A 15,266-nucleotide genomic window follows, 5' to 3' on the forward strand; every position below is an offset into this window, starting at 1 on the left:
TAGAAGTGACTTTGAGCTGTGTTTTTTCCCACAACACAGTACTTTTGGAGTGTAGTCACTGTTGTAATGTGCGAAATGCAGCAGCCAATTTGCACACAAGCAAGCTCCCACAAATAGCAATGTGATAATGACCAGATATTCTGTTTTTGTTATGTTGATAAATATTGGCTAGGACACCAGGGATAACTCACCTGCTCTTCTTCGAAATGGTGCCATGGGATCTTTTATGTCCACTTGAGAGAGCAGACGGTGCCTTGGTTTAACTTCTCATCTGAAAGACGGTACCTCTGACATTGCAGCACTCCCTCAGCACTGCACTGGAGTGTCAGCCTAGGTTTTTGTGCTCAGGTCCCTGGAGTGGGACTTAAACCCATAACCTTCTGACTCAGAGGCAAGAGTGATACCCACTGAGCCACAGCTGACACAGTATTTCATTTTGGTTCAATCCCATTTCTTCCACTATACTTCCTATTGGGAGAAGTTTGTTTTATTGCAATTTCATTTGTTGCAATTCCTGTTTATATGGGAGAGCAGTAAGCAGTAATCCTACTTTGAACAAGACTTTTCACCTTTGAACCCAAGGCTTTCACCTTTCAATCTGATTGGGTCGGTTGGTCAAGGTGCCTGAGAACTGGTTAGACCTGGTTTCCTGTCACCTGTAAAGGTTGTTAGTGTTGTGTGGAAGTCGGTTTGCTCTCCAATGTGACTCAACAAAGAGAAAATCTCCGGGACTTGTTGCTGCGCAAGCGAGTGGGTGTTATGAACAGTGTGAAGGAATCGAAGATTTAAAAGCTGGTTGCACAAAAGCATGGAGGTTCTGAAACTCAGGTTTCTGGAATTCTGAAAAGAAAAGCGGACATCCTGATAGACTGGGGAAGTGCGGAGGTTGATGGTTGCTGATCCACACCTAAAACAATCGCAGAATTCTTCTCAGCATAAAAAAGGAACTTACGAGACGTGAGCTTTTGCTTTAGTTTTTGAAGATGCGATACTGTATTCACCTTCTTAAAGTATTCTAAGAAATTTAGGCAAATAAAGGTCGTTGTGCATCAGACCAATCTTCATTTTAATGCTTTCCGCTTTACAGAAATTCCTGTTTTATTGCGAACTCTGAGGTTGTCCCAAGCAGTTGCAATGAAACAGCTTCGCTTGTACTTCCCATCGCCTTTCCTTCCACTTTCAAATGTATTTCTTTACTTTCTGTACTATCATTTTTCTTTACATTCATTCTTCTAGTATTTAGGAACATGGGAGATGGCAAGGATGGGGAATGGGATACTCCTTCTCTTTGGAAAACCCAGTGCCGGCATCATGCACTCCCATTTGAGCTGAAGCATTGATTAAAGGCAGGTTAAAGTTCCCCCTTTACTGCTTTGATCTCAACCATAGATTGAACCAAAATGAAATTTTGCATTTGCCACACCAGCTATCCTTATGACCTCTCTATGAGGTGCCAATTTGTGAGCAGTTTGCCTTGTGAACTCCTGTCCAGGAGGACTCCGTTTCACATAGGCTCTTTATAGCCAGTAAAGACAGAGCGGTAGAAATTTTATATGCATTGCGTACCCTTTTTTGAGTGTAAAACAGGAGCAAAGCATATCAATTTAGCGTCCAATCTTCATGGGCCTTGGTCCCACCACTAAACTTGTGGGGACCATTTTTTAGGCATCTGCCATAGGTATTAGCCCACTTTAATATGTTATTGAGAGGCCTCACACCTGTTTCGGGACCACTTTATAAAATTACTTAATGAGTCTGATCTGCTCAGGATTCTTCACCAGCCCTCTCGGCTACCAACAAAAGGTAAGTGTTAGGTGTATTTTTTTTAAACCAACTTACCTTTCCCGTGGAGCTGAGAGGGGCAGGTATAGTCTGTGTGACGCCACAGTTCTGCCAATCACCGCTCTCCCCCATTGCCCGATTCAACCCCTCTCTCTGAATCTATCTGAGGGCTGCTACTAGTGGCCAGAAATGCATTTTCTTGTGGGGCGAGCTATCTGTGGAGGCTCAATGTGTGTTGGTACTTGTCCTGAAAATGTAACCTCTCTGGTTTGGTGCGTGCTGCTGGCCCAGAAACAGGCCTGGGTCAATTTTTACCCAAGAATTCCTTGATCCCATTGGATGGAACTTGATTTGAATCTTGGTCTAAGAGATAGAAACATAGAAACATAGAAAATAGGTGCAGGAGTAGGTCATTCGGCCCTTTGGGCCTGCGCCACCATTCAATATGATCATGGCTGATCATACAATTCAGTACCCCATTCCTGTTTTCTCTCCATACCCCTGATCCCTTCAGCCATAAGTGCCACATCTAACTCCCCTTTGAATATATCTAACGAACTGGCCTCAACAACTTTCTGTGGTAGAGAATTCCACATGCTCAAGTTTCTCCTCATCTTGGTCCTAAATGGCTTACTCCTTATCCTTAGACTGTGACCTCTGGTTCTGGACTTCCCCAACATCGGGAACATTCTTCCTGCATCTAACCTATCCAATCCCATCAGAATTTTATATGTTTCTATGCGATCTCCTCTCATTCTTCTAAATTCCATTGAATATAAGCCTAGTCGATCCAATCTTTCTTCCTATGTCAGTCCTGCCATCCCGGGAATCAGTCTGGTGAACCTTCGCTGCATTCCCTCAATAGCAAGAATGTCCTTCCTCAGATTAGGAGACCAAAACTGTACACAATATTCAAGGTGTGGCCTCACCAAGGTCCTGTACAACTGTAGTAAGACCTCCCTGCTCCTATACTCAAATCCCCTGGCTATGAATGCCAACATGCCATTTGCCTTCTTCACCACTTGCTGTACCTGTATGCTAACTTTCAATGACTGATGTACCATGACACCCAGGTCTCGTTGCACCTCCCCTTTTAATAATCTGTCACCATTCAGATAATAATCTGCCTTCCTGTTTTTACCACCAAAGTGGATAATCTCACATTTATCTACATTATACCACATCTGCCATATATTTGCCCACTCACCTAACCTGTCCAAGTCACCCTGCAGCCTCTTAGCATCCTCTTCATAGCTCACACTGCCATCCAGCTTAGTGTCATCTGCAAACTTGGAGATATTACATTCAATTCCTTTGTCTCAATCATTAATATATATTGTAAATAGCTGGGGTCCCAACAATGAACCTTGCGGTACCCCACTATTCATTGCCTGCCATTCTGAAAAGGACCTGTTTATTCCTACTCTTTGCTTCCTGTCTGCCAACCAGTTCTCTATCCACATCAGTACATTACCCCAATACCATGTGCTTTAATTTTGCACACTAATCTCTTGTGTGGGACCTTGTCAAAAGCCTTTTGAAAGTCTAAATACACCACATCCATTGGCTCCCCTTGTCCACTCTACTAGTTACATCCTCAAAAAATTCTAGAAGATTTGTCAAGCATGATTTCCCTTTCACAAATCCTTGCTGACTTGGACCTATCCTGTCACTGCTTTCCAAATGCGCTGCTATTACATCTTTAATAATTGATTCCAACATTTTTCCCACCATCGATGTCAGGCTGACCCTCTCTCCCTCCTTTTTTTAAAAGTGGGGTTACATTTGCTACCCTCCAGTCCATCGGAACTGATCCAGAGTCTATAGAATGTTGTAAAATGACCACCAATGCATCCACTATTTCTCGGGCCACTTCCCTAAGTACTCTGGGATGCAAACTATCAGCCCCTGGAGATTTATCAGCCTTCAACTCCATCAATTTTCCGAACACAATTTGCTAACTAATAAGGATTTCCTTCAGTTCCTTATTTTCGCTAGACCCTCAGTCCCCTGGAAGGTTCCGGAAGGTTATTTGTGTCTTCCTTCGTGAAGACAGAACCAAAGTATTTGTTCAATTGGTCTGTCATTTCCTTGTTCCCCATTATAAATTCATCTGAGTCTGACTGTAAGGAACCTACATTTATCTTCACTAATATTTTTCTTTTCACTTATCTGTAGAAGCTTTTGCAGTCAGTTTTTATGTCCCCTGCAAGCTTACTCTCATATTCTATTTTCCCCCTCCTAATTAAATCCTTTGTCCTCCTCTGCTGAATTCTAAATTTCTCCCAGTCCTCAGGTTTGCTGCTTTTTTTGGCCAATTTATATGCCTCTTCCTTGGATTTAACACTATCCCTAATTTCCCTTGTAAGCCACGGTTGAGCCACCTTCCCCGTTTTATTTTTACGTCAGACAGGGATGTACAATTGTTGAAGCTCATCCATGTGATCTTTAAATGTCTGCCATTGTCTAGCCATCCTCAACCCTTTAAGTATCATTCGCCAGTCTATCCTTGCCAAATCATGTCTCATAGCGCCGAAGTTACCTTTCTTTAAGTTCAGGACTCTAGTCTCTGAATTAACTGAGTCACTCTCCATCTTAATGAAGAATTCTACCATATTATGGTCACTCTTCCCCAAGGGCACTCGCACAACAAGATTGCTAATTAATCCTCTCTCATTACACAACACCCAGTCTAGGATGGCCAGCTCTCTAGTTGGTTCCTCGACATATTGGTCTGGAAAATCATCCCTTATACACTCCAGGAAATCCACCTCTACCGTATTGCTACCAGTTTGGTTAGCCCAATCTATATATAGACTAAAGTCATCCATGATAACTGCTGTACCTTTATTGCATGCATCCCTAATTTCCTGTTTGATGCCATCCCCAACTTCACTATGACTGTTTAGTGGTCTGTACGCAACTCCCACTAGCGTTTTCTGCCCTTTGGTGTTCCGTAGCTCTACCCATACTGATTCCACATCATCCACGCTAATGTCCTTTCTTACTATTGCGTTAATCTCCTCTTTAACCACCTCCTTTTCCTTTCAGTCTATCTTTCCTGAATATTGAATACCCTTGGATGTTGAGTTCCCCGTCTTGGTCACCCTGGAGCCATGTCTCCGTAATCCCAATTACATCATATCCGTTAACAGCTATCTGCGCAGTCAATTCATCCACCTTATTACGAAGGCTCCTCGCATTGAGACTCAGAGTCTTCAGGCTTGTGTTTTTAACACTCTTTGTCCTTTTAGAATTATGTTGTAATGTGACTCTTTTTGATTTTTGCCTTTGATTTTTCTGCCCTCCACTCTTACTTTTCTCCTTTATACCTTTTGTTTCTGACCCCATTTTACTTCCCTCTGTCTCCCTGATGGAAGGTAAACTCTCTGCACAAACAGCATCATTTTGAAAAATACTTTTTAAATTCCCTTTTTAACAAAATGGGGCCCTCCCTTTCATACTGTGGACCATTCCCTCAGTAAGAACATGCAGTTAATCTGTCTCCAAGCCTCTGCCAATGCCACGGTGCATAACAGTAGTTCTGATTAACATGCCCTTTGTTTTGTTTCTGTTGAATGCTTTGCCTCTGCTCATCACATGTCCCATACAGCCTGATGCAGATTGAGTTTATGTGATTAACTGAGATCCTGAACCTACATCCAACCAATCTATGCTGAATTTTTACATGTTTTTTTGGCTGCTGCATTATTTCAGGCCAGGTTGTTTCAATGCCCCCATTCCCACCATTGCCCCAGTGCCACAATGGCTTCTTAATCACTGCTTGGCACAAAACTTCATTGAAACATTAAGATTGGAGCTGATTAACACTGATTGCATAGCCATGAAAATCCACATATACATTGTGCTTTTCAAAACATGCTTTTATGGTACTTCCTAACACTGTTGGTTTCACTGGTAGCCTGTGTTAATGCCGTACTTTATAACATTTCTGAAGTCTGTTAATAGCATGTAGTAAGTGGTAGGAAATCGGTGTAGTGCAAACTTAAGTGAACCTGCCATTTTGACAGGTGGATATTTATTTTTACATTGGTAAAGGGAAATTTTGCATTCCAAGTTTGTTTATAATACTTAGCATTGGCTCATATGAACATTAACTCTTAATTCCTCTATTCATACTAAAGAAACTAGATCTACCTGCTGCCTTAATTGCCTGTTCTCCAGAAACTGTAATTATGGTTATTCAACCTTTGCCTACTTCTGCTGACAACTTGGGCAGTTCCCCTACCCATGGGTGAAATGAGCCACACCCTTACTGGTATTTAAATAGCTCAATTTATGAGGGCAAGATTCTCTCTGAGAACCGGTGCTAATGTGGATGTTTGGACCTTCTGCGCTTCACTAAATAAAAGTGACTCTTATTTCCTATTGCAAACTAAAAGTTCTGCAGCTGAATGAATATTGAAAATGTCCCTTTTGTTAGTTTTTTTTGGAGGAATATGAAATTGTGCTGCAGAAAAATGGGTCACACAAACACATGTTGTCAACTACATACTGTTCCCCCAGCTGTGCATCGGAAACAAAATGATGGTGCTTAGCCCCACTAAGGACAGTTTATTCAAGTTATCAATTTGCAGCCTATAACTTGTCTGAGTGCCAGAGTAATGTTACAGTGATGGTATCTGTGCTGCCAGCATTTTTGTGGGATTGAAAAATGATTGAAGCTGTTTGCTTGCTGATCAGTCTCCCTTGAAGTGCCACAAGGTTCCATCATTGGCTCCCTCAGCTATATGCTTAGTCACATCTTCGAAAGACATGGGGTCAGCTTTCATACGTATGCTGAAGACATCTACCTCTACCGTTTCACCCCACCCTTAATTCCATGACCACTACCATGCTGTCTGACTGCTTGTCTGACAAGTCATGGATGAGAAAGAAATATCTCCAACCTTAACAGCAAACTCGTCTTGTTGGCTCTTGCTAAAAAACTGCAAACTAACTCCCAATTCCATCCTGCTAATTGACTGTTTACTCAGGCTGAATCAAACGGTGTATATCCTTGGAGTCTTGTTTGATCCTGAGCCGAAGTTCAAATCCCACATGCTCTCCATCATCAAGACCTAGTTCCACCTCTGGAACAATTCTCATCTCTGTCTTTACCTTACTTTCACTGCTATTGAAAATCTTACCAGCACTGTTGGTATCTCCAGGCTCAACATTTTTATTTCTCTCCTTGCCTCCTAAATTCTATTGTACATCGAATCCAACTCATAATACTCCATGGGCTGCATGTTACTGTCCCGGTTCCTTATTGACAATCTCCATTGGCTCTCTGTTGCCAATGCAATGAGTTTGCAATCCTTGTCTTCATTTACAAATTCTTCCATAGTCTCTACCTTTGCAACCTCCTCCAGCGCTAAGTGCCAATGTGTATTCTCAGTTCTTCCAGCCACTTTCTCTTCTACACTTTGCTCGCACCGCTTTCAACCTGGCCCCACATTCTGTAATGTTCTCCCTGAACCCTTCCACTTTACTACTACTTGTCGCTTCAAAAGCACCTTCAAAATTGATCTCTATTCCCTGCTTTTGATCACGTCTCCTAACTCTTCCCCTACCACTAATTGGCAGCCGTTTTTGCCTCTGGGAACATTTAACTACATTAAAGGCACAATATAAATGTAAGTTGGTTTCTTGTTGCTGCCCAGTCATAATTCTGCAGCACAGAAAACCTGCCAATTGCTAATGAATGGAAAGAATATCGCATCACAGCACCGGTGTTATATTATTATCCTAGCATTGTGCAACAATAAGGAAAAGGGATGCATTGTCGTGGGGAATAGCGTTACAGCTTGGTCAGTTATATCATAATTTGACATGAATTCAGAACCTGGAGGATGAGGCAGAGGCTGGCATTTATTGCCCATCTCAAGTTGCCCTGAGAAGGTGGTGGCGGGCCTTCTTCTTGAACCACTGTTCAACAGTTTAATTCAACTAAGAGGCTTACAAGGCCATTTTAAAGGGCAGTTAAGAGTCCATGGCCTAGAAATTTTTCTCGGGTGGTGGTGCAAAATGAGTGATATTGGATCTCATCGTAAAGGATCCTCTGGGGAAGAGTGATCATAATATGATAGAATTTCACATTGTATTTGAGAGTGAAATACTTAAATACAAAACTAGACTCTTGAACTTAAGTAAAGCCAATTACATAGGTATGAGGGGAACGTTGGCTAAGGTAGATTGGGAAATTCGATTAAAAGGTATGACGATAGATAAGCAGTGGCAAACATTTAAAGAAATATTCCAAAATTCTCAACGAATATACATTCCATTGAGAAATAAAAACTCCACGGAAAAAGTGAACACTCCGTGACTAACTAAAGAAGTTAAGGATAGTATTAGATTAAAAGAAGAGGCTTATAATGTTGTGAAGAATAGTAGTAAGCCTGAGAATTGGGAGAATTTTAGAAACTAGCAAAGGATAACCAAAAAATTGATAAAAATAAAGAAAATCAAATATGAGAGTAAACTAGCAAGAAATATAAAAATATAGGATTATATAGAATATACAGCACAGAAACAGACCATTCAGCCCAATCAGTCCATGCCAGTGTTTATGTTCCATTCGAGCCTCCTCCCATCGTTCCTCATCTAACTCCATCAGCATAACCCTCTTTTTCCTTCTCCCTCATATGCTTATCTAACCACCCCTTAAATGCATCTATACTATTTGCTTCAACCAATTCCTGTGGTAGAACGTTCCACATTCTTACCACTCTCTGGGTAAAGAAGTTTCTTCTGAATTTCCTATTTGATTTCTTAGTGACTGTCTTATATTGATGGCCTCTAGTTATGCTCTTCCCCACAAGTTGTAACACTCTCTCTGTATCTACTCTACCAGAACCTTTCATAATTTTAAATACCTCGATTAGGTCACACCTCAGCCTTCACTTTTCAAGAGAAAAGAGACCCAGCCTGTTCATCCTTTCCTGATAGGTATACCCTCGCATTTCTGGAATCATCCTGGTAAATCTTCTCTGCACCTTCTCCAGTGCCTCTAGATCCTTTTTATAATGTGGTGACCAGAATTGTACGCAGTACTCCAAGTGTGATACGCAGTACTCCAAGATTGTAAGAGCTTCTACAAGTATGTAAAAAGGAGGAGAGCAGCAAAAGTAAGTGTTGTTCCCTTAGAAGCTGAGACAGGAGAAATTATAATGGGGAATAAGGAAATGGCAGAGACTTTATATCTGTCTTCACAGGAGAAGACACAAAAATCATACTAAAAATAGTGGGGAACCAAAGGACTAATGAGAATGAAGAACTTCATGGGGCCGAAATTGATGACCTTGCCGCCCACTGTCGCTGACCACCGCCCACTGTCGCTGACCACCGCCCACTGCCGTCGACATTCCTCCTCGAGTTGCGCCCAGTGCCAGTTTCCATTGGGGCTGGACCAGGTGGGAGGGGAGAACTGTCGGGAACCGCCCGCTGATGTCAGCGGAAGGCCAAGTGGCGCAACTGACCTCCTGCCCGCTGAGATGCCAGATTTGTGCGGGCGGGGGTGGGTGCCAGAACGGGGGTGGACCACTGTGAGGAGGCTGCACTGTCCCCAACGGTGAGTATGAAGAGCTGAAAAAAAAGGTTAGTAAACAATTTTAATTTTTTTTCTTTACAGCGACTTACAGCCCTGAAGGTCTTCCGATGTTTTTTGGGTTTTTTAAATGCTTTTTATTTGTAGTTCTTCGACCCTCCGTGGGCCCAACTCCATCCTCGGTGGCACTTGGGTGGCAAGCGCCTTTGTTGCCAAGAATGAGAGCTCCTGCCCGCTGCCACCCAGATTGATGGCATAAGTCCCTCTTTTGCTGCTGGCCGCCCTTTCAAGGACCTTTTTGCTGAAAACTCCACCCAGAGTACCATTGGCAGTCCTTTGGGTCGCACTTGGGCGACTCCTGCCCTTCAGCAATTTCGGCCCCAAAGTAATTACGATCAGTAGAGAAAAAGTACTTGAGAAACTAATGGGACTAAAAGCCAATAAATCCCATGGACCTGACAGCCTACATCCTAAGGTTCTAAAAGAGGTGGCTGCAGAGATAGTGGATGCATTGTTTGTGATCTTCCAAAATTCCCTAGAGTCTAGAATGGTCCCAGCAGATTGGAAGGTAGTAAATGTAACCACACTATTGAAGAAAGGAGGGAGCGAGAAAACAGGGAACTACAGGTCAATTAGCCTGATATCAGTTGTCGGGAAAATGCTGGAATTCATTATTAAGGATGTGGTAACAGGGCATTTAGAAAAACATAACACAATTAAGCAGAGCCAACATCGTTTTATGAAATTGTGTTTAACAAATTTATTGCAGATTTTTGAGGATGTAACTGGCAGGGTAGATAAAGGGGAACTAGTGGATGTATTATATTTGGATTTCCAAAAGGCATCGATAAGGTGTCATATAAAAGGTTGTTATGCAAGATATGCAAGATAAGAGTTCATAGGGTTGGAGATAACATATTAGCATGGATAGAGGGTGGAGGAAGAGATTGTTTGAAGACCAGGACCTCAAATTTGGCACCAAGCTTATGGTCTACAGGGCAGTAGTGATACCTGCCCTCCTATATGGCTCAGAGACGTAGACTATATACAGTAGACACCTCAAAGCGCCAGAGAAGTACCAGCAGCATTGCCTTCACACGATCCAGCAAATACACTGGAAGAATAGATGCACCAATGTTCTCACTCAGGCCAACATCCCCAGCATTGAAGCACTGACCACACTCGACCAGCTCCATTGGGTGGGCCACACCATCCGCATGCCTGACACTAGACTCCCAAAGCAAGTGCTCTACTCGGAACTCCTACACAGCAAGCAAGCCCCAGGTGGGCAGAGGAAATGTTTCAAGGACACCCTCAAAGCCTCCTTGATAAAGTGCAACATCCCCACCGGCACCTGGGAATCCCTGGTCCAAGACCGCCCTAAGTGGAGGAAGAGCATCTGGGAGGGCGTTGAGCATGCAGAAATCAAGCGCAGACAAGGGACGGAGTGTGCGGCAAACCAGACTCCCCACCCACCCCTTCCTTCAATGATTGTCTGTCCCAGCTGTGACAGAGACTGTAATTCCCATATTGGACTGTACAGTCACCTGGGAACTCACTTTTAGAGTGAAAGTAAGTTTTCCTCGATTTCAAGGGACTGCCTATGATGATGATGGATAGAAAACAGAGAGAAGGGATAAATGGGTCATTTTCCAGTTGGTAGGCTTTAACTGGTGGGGTGCTGCAAGGATCAGTGCTTGGGCCTCAGCTATTTACAATCTATATCAATGACTTAGATGAAGGGACCAAGTGTAATGTATCCAAGTTTGCAGATGATACAAAGCTATGTGGGAAAGTAAACTATGATGAGGACACAAAGAGCCTGCAAAGGGATATAGGCAGATTAAGTGATTGGCAGTAAGGTGGCCGCTGGAGTATAATGTGGGGAAATGTGAGGTTATTCACTTTGGTAGGAAGAATAGAAACACAGAATCTTTTTTAAATGGTAAGAAACTATAAAATGTTGGTGTTCAGAGAGATTTAAGCTTTGTAGAGGAAACATAGAGTTAGCATGAAGGTACAGCAAGCAATTAGGAAGGCAAATGGCATGTTGGCCTTTATTGCAAGGGGGTTGGGGTGCAAGAATAAGGAAGTCTTGTTACAATAGCCCCGGGCTGTGGGGAGACCACACCTGGAGTACTGTGCACAGTTCTGGTCCCCTTATCCGAGGAAGCATATACTTGCCTTAGAGGCGGTGCAGTGAAGGTTCACTAGATTGATTCCTGGGATGAGAGGGTTCTCCTATGAGGAGAGATTGAGTAGATTGGTCCTATACTCTCTGGAGTTTAGAATAATGAGAGGTGATCTCATTGAAACATATAAGATTCTGAGGGAGATTGACAGTTTAGATGCTGAGAGATTGTTTCCCCTGGCTGGAAAGTTTAGAACTTGTGGTCATAGTCTCAGGATAAGGAGTCGGCCATTTAAGACTGAGATGAGGAGGAATTTCTTCACTCAGAGGGTTGTGAATCTTTGGAATTCTCTACTCCAAAGGGCTGTGGATGCTGAATTGTTGGGTATATTCAAGGCTGAGAGAGATATGGAGATTGAACGGGAAAGTGGATTTGAAGTTGAAGATCAGCCATGATCTTATTGAATGGCAGAGCAGGCTCGAAGGGCCGTATGGCCTACTCCTGCTCCTGATTCTTATGTTCTAATGTTCCAGGACAATAATCATTACGTTACTACACCCTAAAAAGTTGATCCAGGCAAATGGTGTGTACAGCGAAGTGGAAGGGAGGGAATTTTAGCAAAAGGAAAGAGGTAAGTATCACATTTTACTCCCCTCTACTTCTATACTGCGACATTATACCAGTCATGTTGGAGATGGACTCCTCCATTCTCATTGCAAGTGTGCACATTGCAGATGGAAATCCTGCCTGAGCATCTTTTTGCTGCTCATCCAGAATCATCCCCTCTGTCAACGGTCCCCGAGGTTCAGCGTCTGTGTCCAGCTGAGCAGAGCTTGGAGCATCCTACGCCCTCTGGTGAGGACTCTCCACTGCTGTCCCTGTCTCCACCATCTGCTCTTGCTCAGATGTGATCTATGACATATCAGGTGACAACACAGCTATCTGTCTTGATGCTCCCACCGATGTGTGTGTATCTGTCAACTTTGCAGTGTACCTTTAAATACCTCCGGTGAAACTGTCCCATGCGTGTCGTTATCACTCCCGTTAGCATTAATTGGTTGGGAAACCTGGAAATCAGATGCAAATGCAGTGGCTGGGTTAAAAAGCTGCTGACGTGCTGCTGCAATCTCTGGGTTTCCATTGCAACCAGACCCCCACCGCGCCTCCCCAACCCTGCTCCCAGCGCGGCTCCAGGTAAATACTTTGGCCAGTGTGAGGGGAGATTTTCTGCTTTGGTTCTTCATTGTGGATGGAAATTAACAGGCTGGGGGAAGGAGTATCGGAAATTCCAGGTGTGCTCCCAGCATTTGCTGGGTGTGCTGAAACAGACCATCGATATGTTTCTGCAGGTTGCCCAATTATGAGGTACAGTGAGAAGCTGGGCATGTGGGCTAGAGCTCTCTTAATAAGAGGATGAGGGGCTTGGTCTGAAAATGCTTGTGCTAATGACATGTTTGACCCCCACCTTGATCTTCTGAGCAGGGTTGATGCTTGGTGCCCTGGAAACTTTTACTAAATTACCTTGTGCAGATGTATGTTTAAGCTTCACAACCTGCAAAAGTTGGTAAATGGGGCAATCAAATATTCATTGTTACTTTCAGGAGGTTTTCTGTGTGTTTTTGTTGCAAGAAAAATGCTTGTTAAAGCCTGTACATGTTCTGTGGAGTTGCATTAAGGATAGCACTTGCCATCCTTCCTGGACTAAGGATGATAGTGGCTGACAGTACGGTACTAAATGGCTTCAAGATGTTTGGGGTTAGTCCCAAAGATGACCAATTAATGTAGTTTTTTTTGCTGTATTGGTCAAACCAACACGCCCACTTAATAGTCTGTGAAACTTGTAATTGGATCTGTACCGGGAGCCAATTTAATATTTTAAATATACACAAACAGATAGTGTTCAATAGGATTATAACATTTACAGCATTACTGTCAAAATTGTATATTATTTATGAAAAAAGAAAGTTATAAATGTTGCGGATGATTACAGCCGGTGCCAGCTGCAAACCAATTTTGAGAAATGTTCTCAGCTTAGGCAAGATTATGCGGTGGTTACTTCAAGAGCGGTTTCTGGGACATAATCAAGGGTTAGCTGTGACACAGGCCAATGCTGAATTTATTGTCCTGCTCACAGTATGCCAACGTGTTTTTCATTTCAGAACAGTTTTTACAAAAAGGCATATTGTGAAATTTAAGCACTTCAATTTAAGGGGAGAGTGATAATGATATATGGAGTATGTGCCAGTATTTGCCACTTTTCTCTGAATAAACAGGCCATTATAATGGTTGCTATAACTGTCCAGCTACCAACTGGACACACCATGTACTGACTCGAGAATCTCCGGATTTGTTTTCCAAGAAATGTCAAAGTCACTTCTGCATTCTAAGAGAGATTTCCTTTTTCTCACCAGGCTCTGTTTTCGGGTACAGTTGAGCTACTGGGGGAAAGGGTTAAAAAAGCAATTGCATTTTAGTAGCTCTGTACACTGACACATTTTAAAAGTGGATGCTGTCGGGATTGCTTCCACAGTTCATTCTGGCACAGGCTGATCTCTCACTACAGCTGAGGGCTCAACCACATAACATTGCAAGCTGAAAGACCAGTTCTCCTGTCATGTAATGTTATTACCTGACAGTGCACTGTAGTGGTACAACCATCCTGGCTGTATTGTTGTGTGCTAATACTTCCGAGTGGCGAGCCAGCGAGCTTTTATAAGAAGGAATTTCCGTTCAGAAATAAATTTTTAAAAAATGCCAAAATAATTATATATTCTAGTCTTGAAAGCATTAACCATTCCGTGCACAATATTTAGTACTAGCAATGTTAATAGGTCAACCACCAAAAAACTTGAAGCTATTGATTAGTTTTTCATTTATTATACTCCATATGTTGTGGCTAGATTGTCAACTGTGGCGATGGGGGAGGCGGAAGGAACGAGCGGTAAAATAGGCTGATGCTTGGCTCTTTTAAGAGGTTTGACTTAAAGCTATGTGATCTTTTCCAGCCTGCACTGTAAGAAGCTTGGTGGCCATTAACCACAAAGGTTTGCAGCACTGAAGGAGACCATTTGGCCCATTGTGTCGGTGTTGGCCTTTTGCTGGAGATGATCTAAAAGTTATCCCAATACCCTGCTCTCTCTCCAGGAGCGTTATCCCCGGTGTCCTGACCAATATTTCTCCCTCAATCAAAGATAAGCTGAGGACCCGTCTGCCGCTCAGGTGGATGGAAAAGATTCCATGACCTAGACTTTCCACATTTTTTGCATCGATACCGCCCACTTAACGTCCATTTTAACACTGAGATGAGGTATAACGCCCAGAATTCATCCTTTTAGCAACAAAATGGAAACTAACGCCCATGTATCGTTCACTTATCACCCAGCATTACTTTCGGCATGTAGTTAATGCCGAGAATGAATAATACCGCTCACCCACTTTTTTTTGCCGTAAAGATCAAAATGAGCGAAACTAACGCCCATACTATCGCCGAGCGTTACTTTTGGCACATCACCCACATATTGCCGAAAATATCGCTCATTGAAAAAATCGTTGAGAAAAAGTTGCTCTCACCTGAACTAAACACAGCGATATGGACACCATTTTGTAAATCGGAGGTCGGTTCTTATAAAAGGCTGCTTCAACTTCTGGGGAGTTTTGATGTAATGTGGAGTTCTTTTAAGGTGATTTGAACGTCTGAATAAACATCTTATCGTACTGTGGATGATTTGAATTTATTTTAGGTGTTTTAGTAGGTAAATTTATTGTTTGTGAACAATAGATATAATACTGATTGTTATTGT

This window comes from Pristiophorus japonicus, chromosome 3 (genome assembly GCF_044704955.1).
Source record: "Pristiophorus japonicus isolate sPriJap1 chromosome 3, sPriJap1.hap1, whole genome shotgun sequence".
NCBI lineage: Eukaryota > Metazoa > Chordata > Chondrichthyes > Pristiophoridae > Pristiophorus > Pristiophorus japonicus.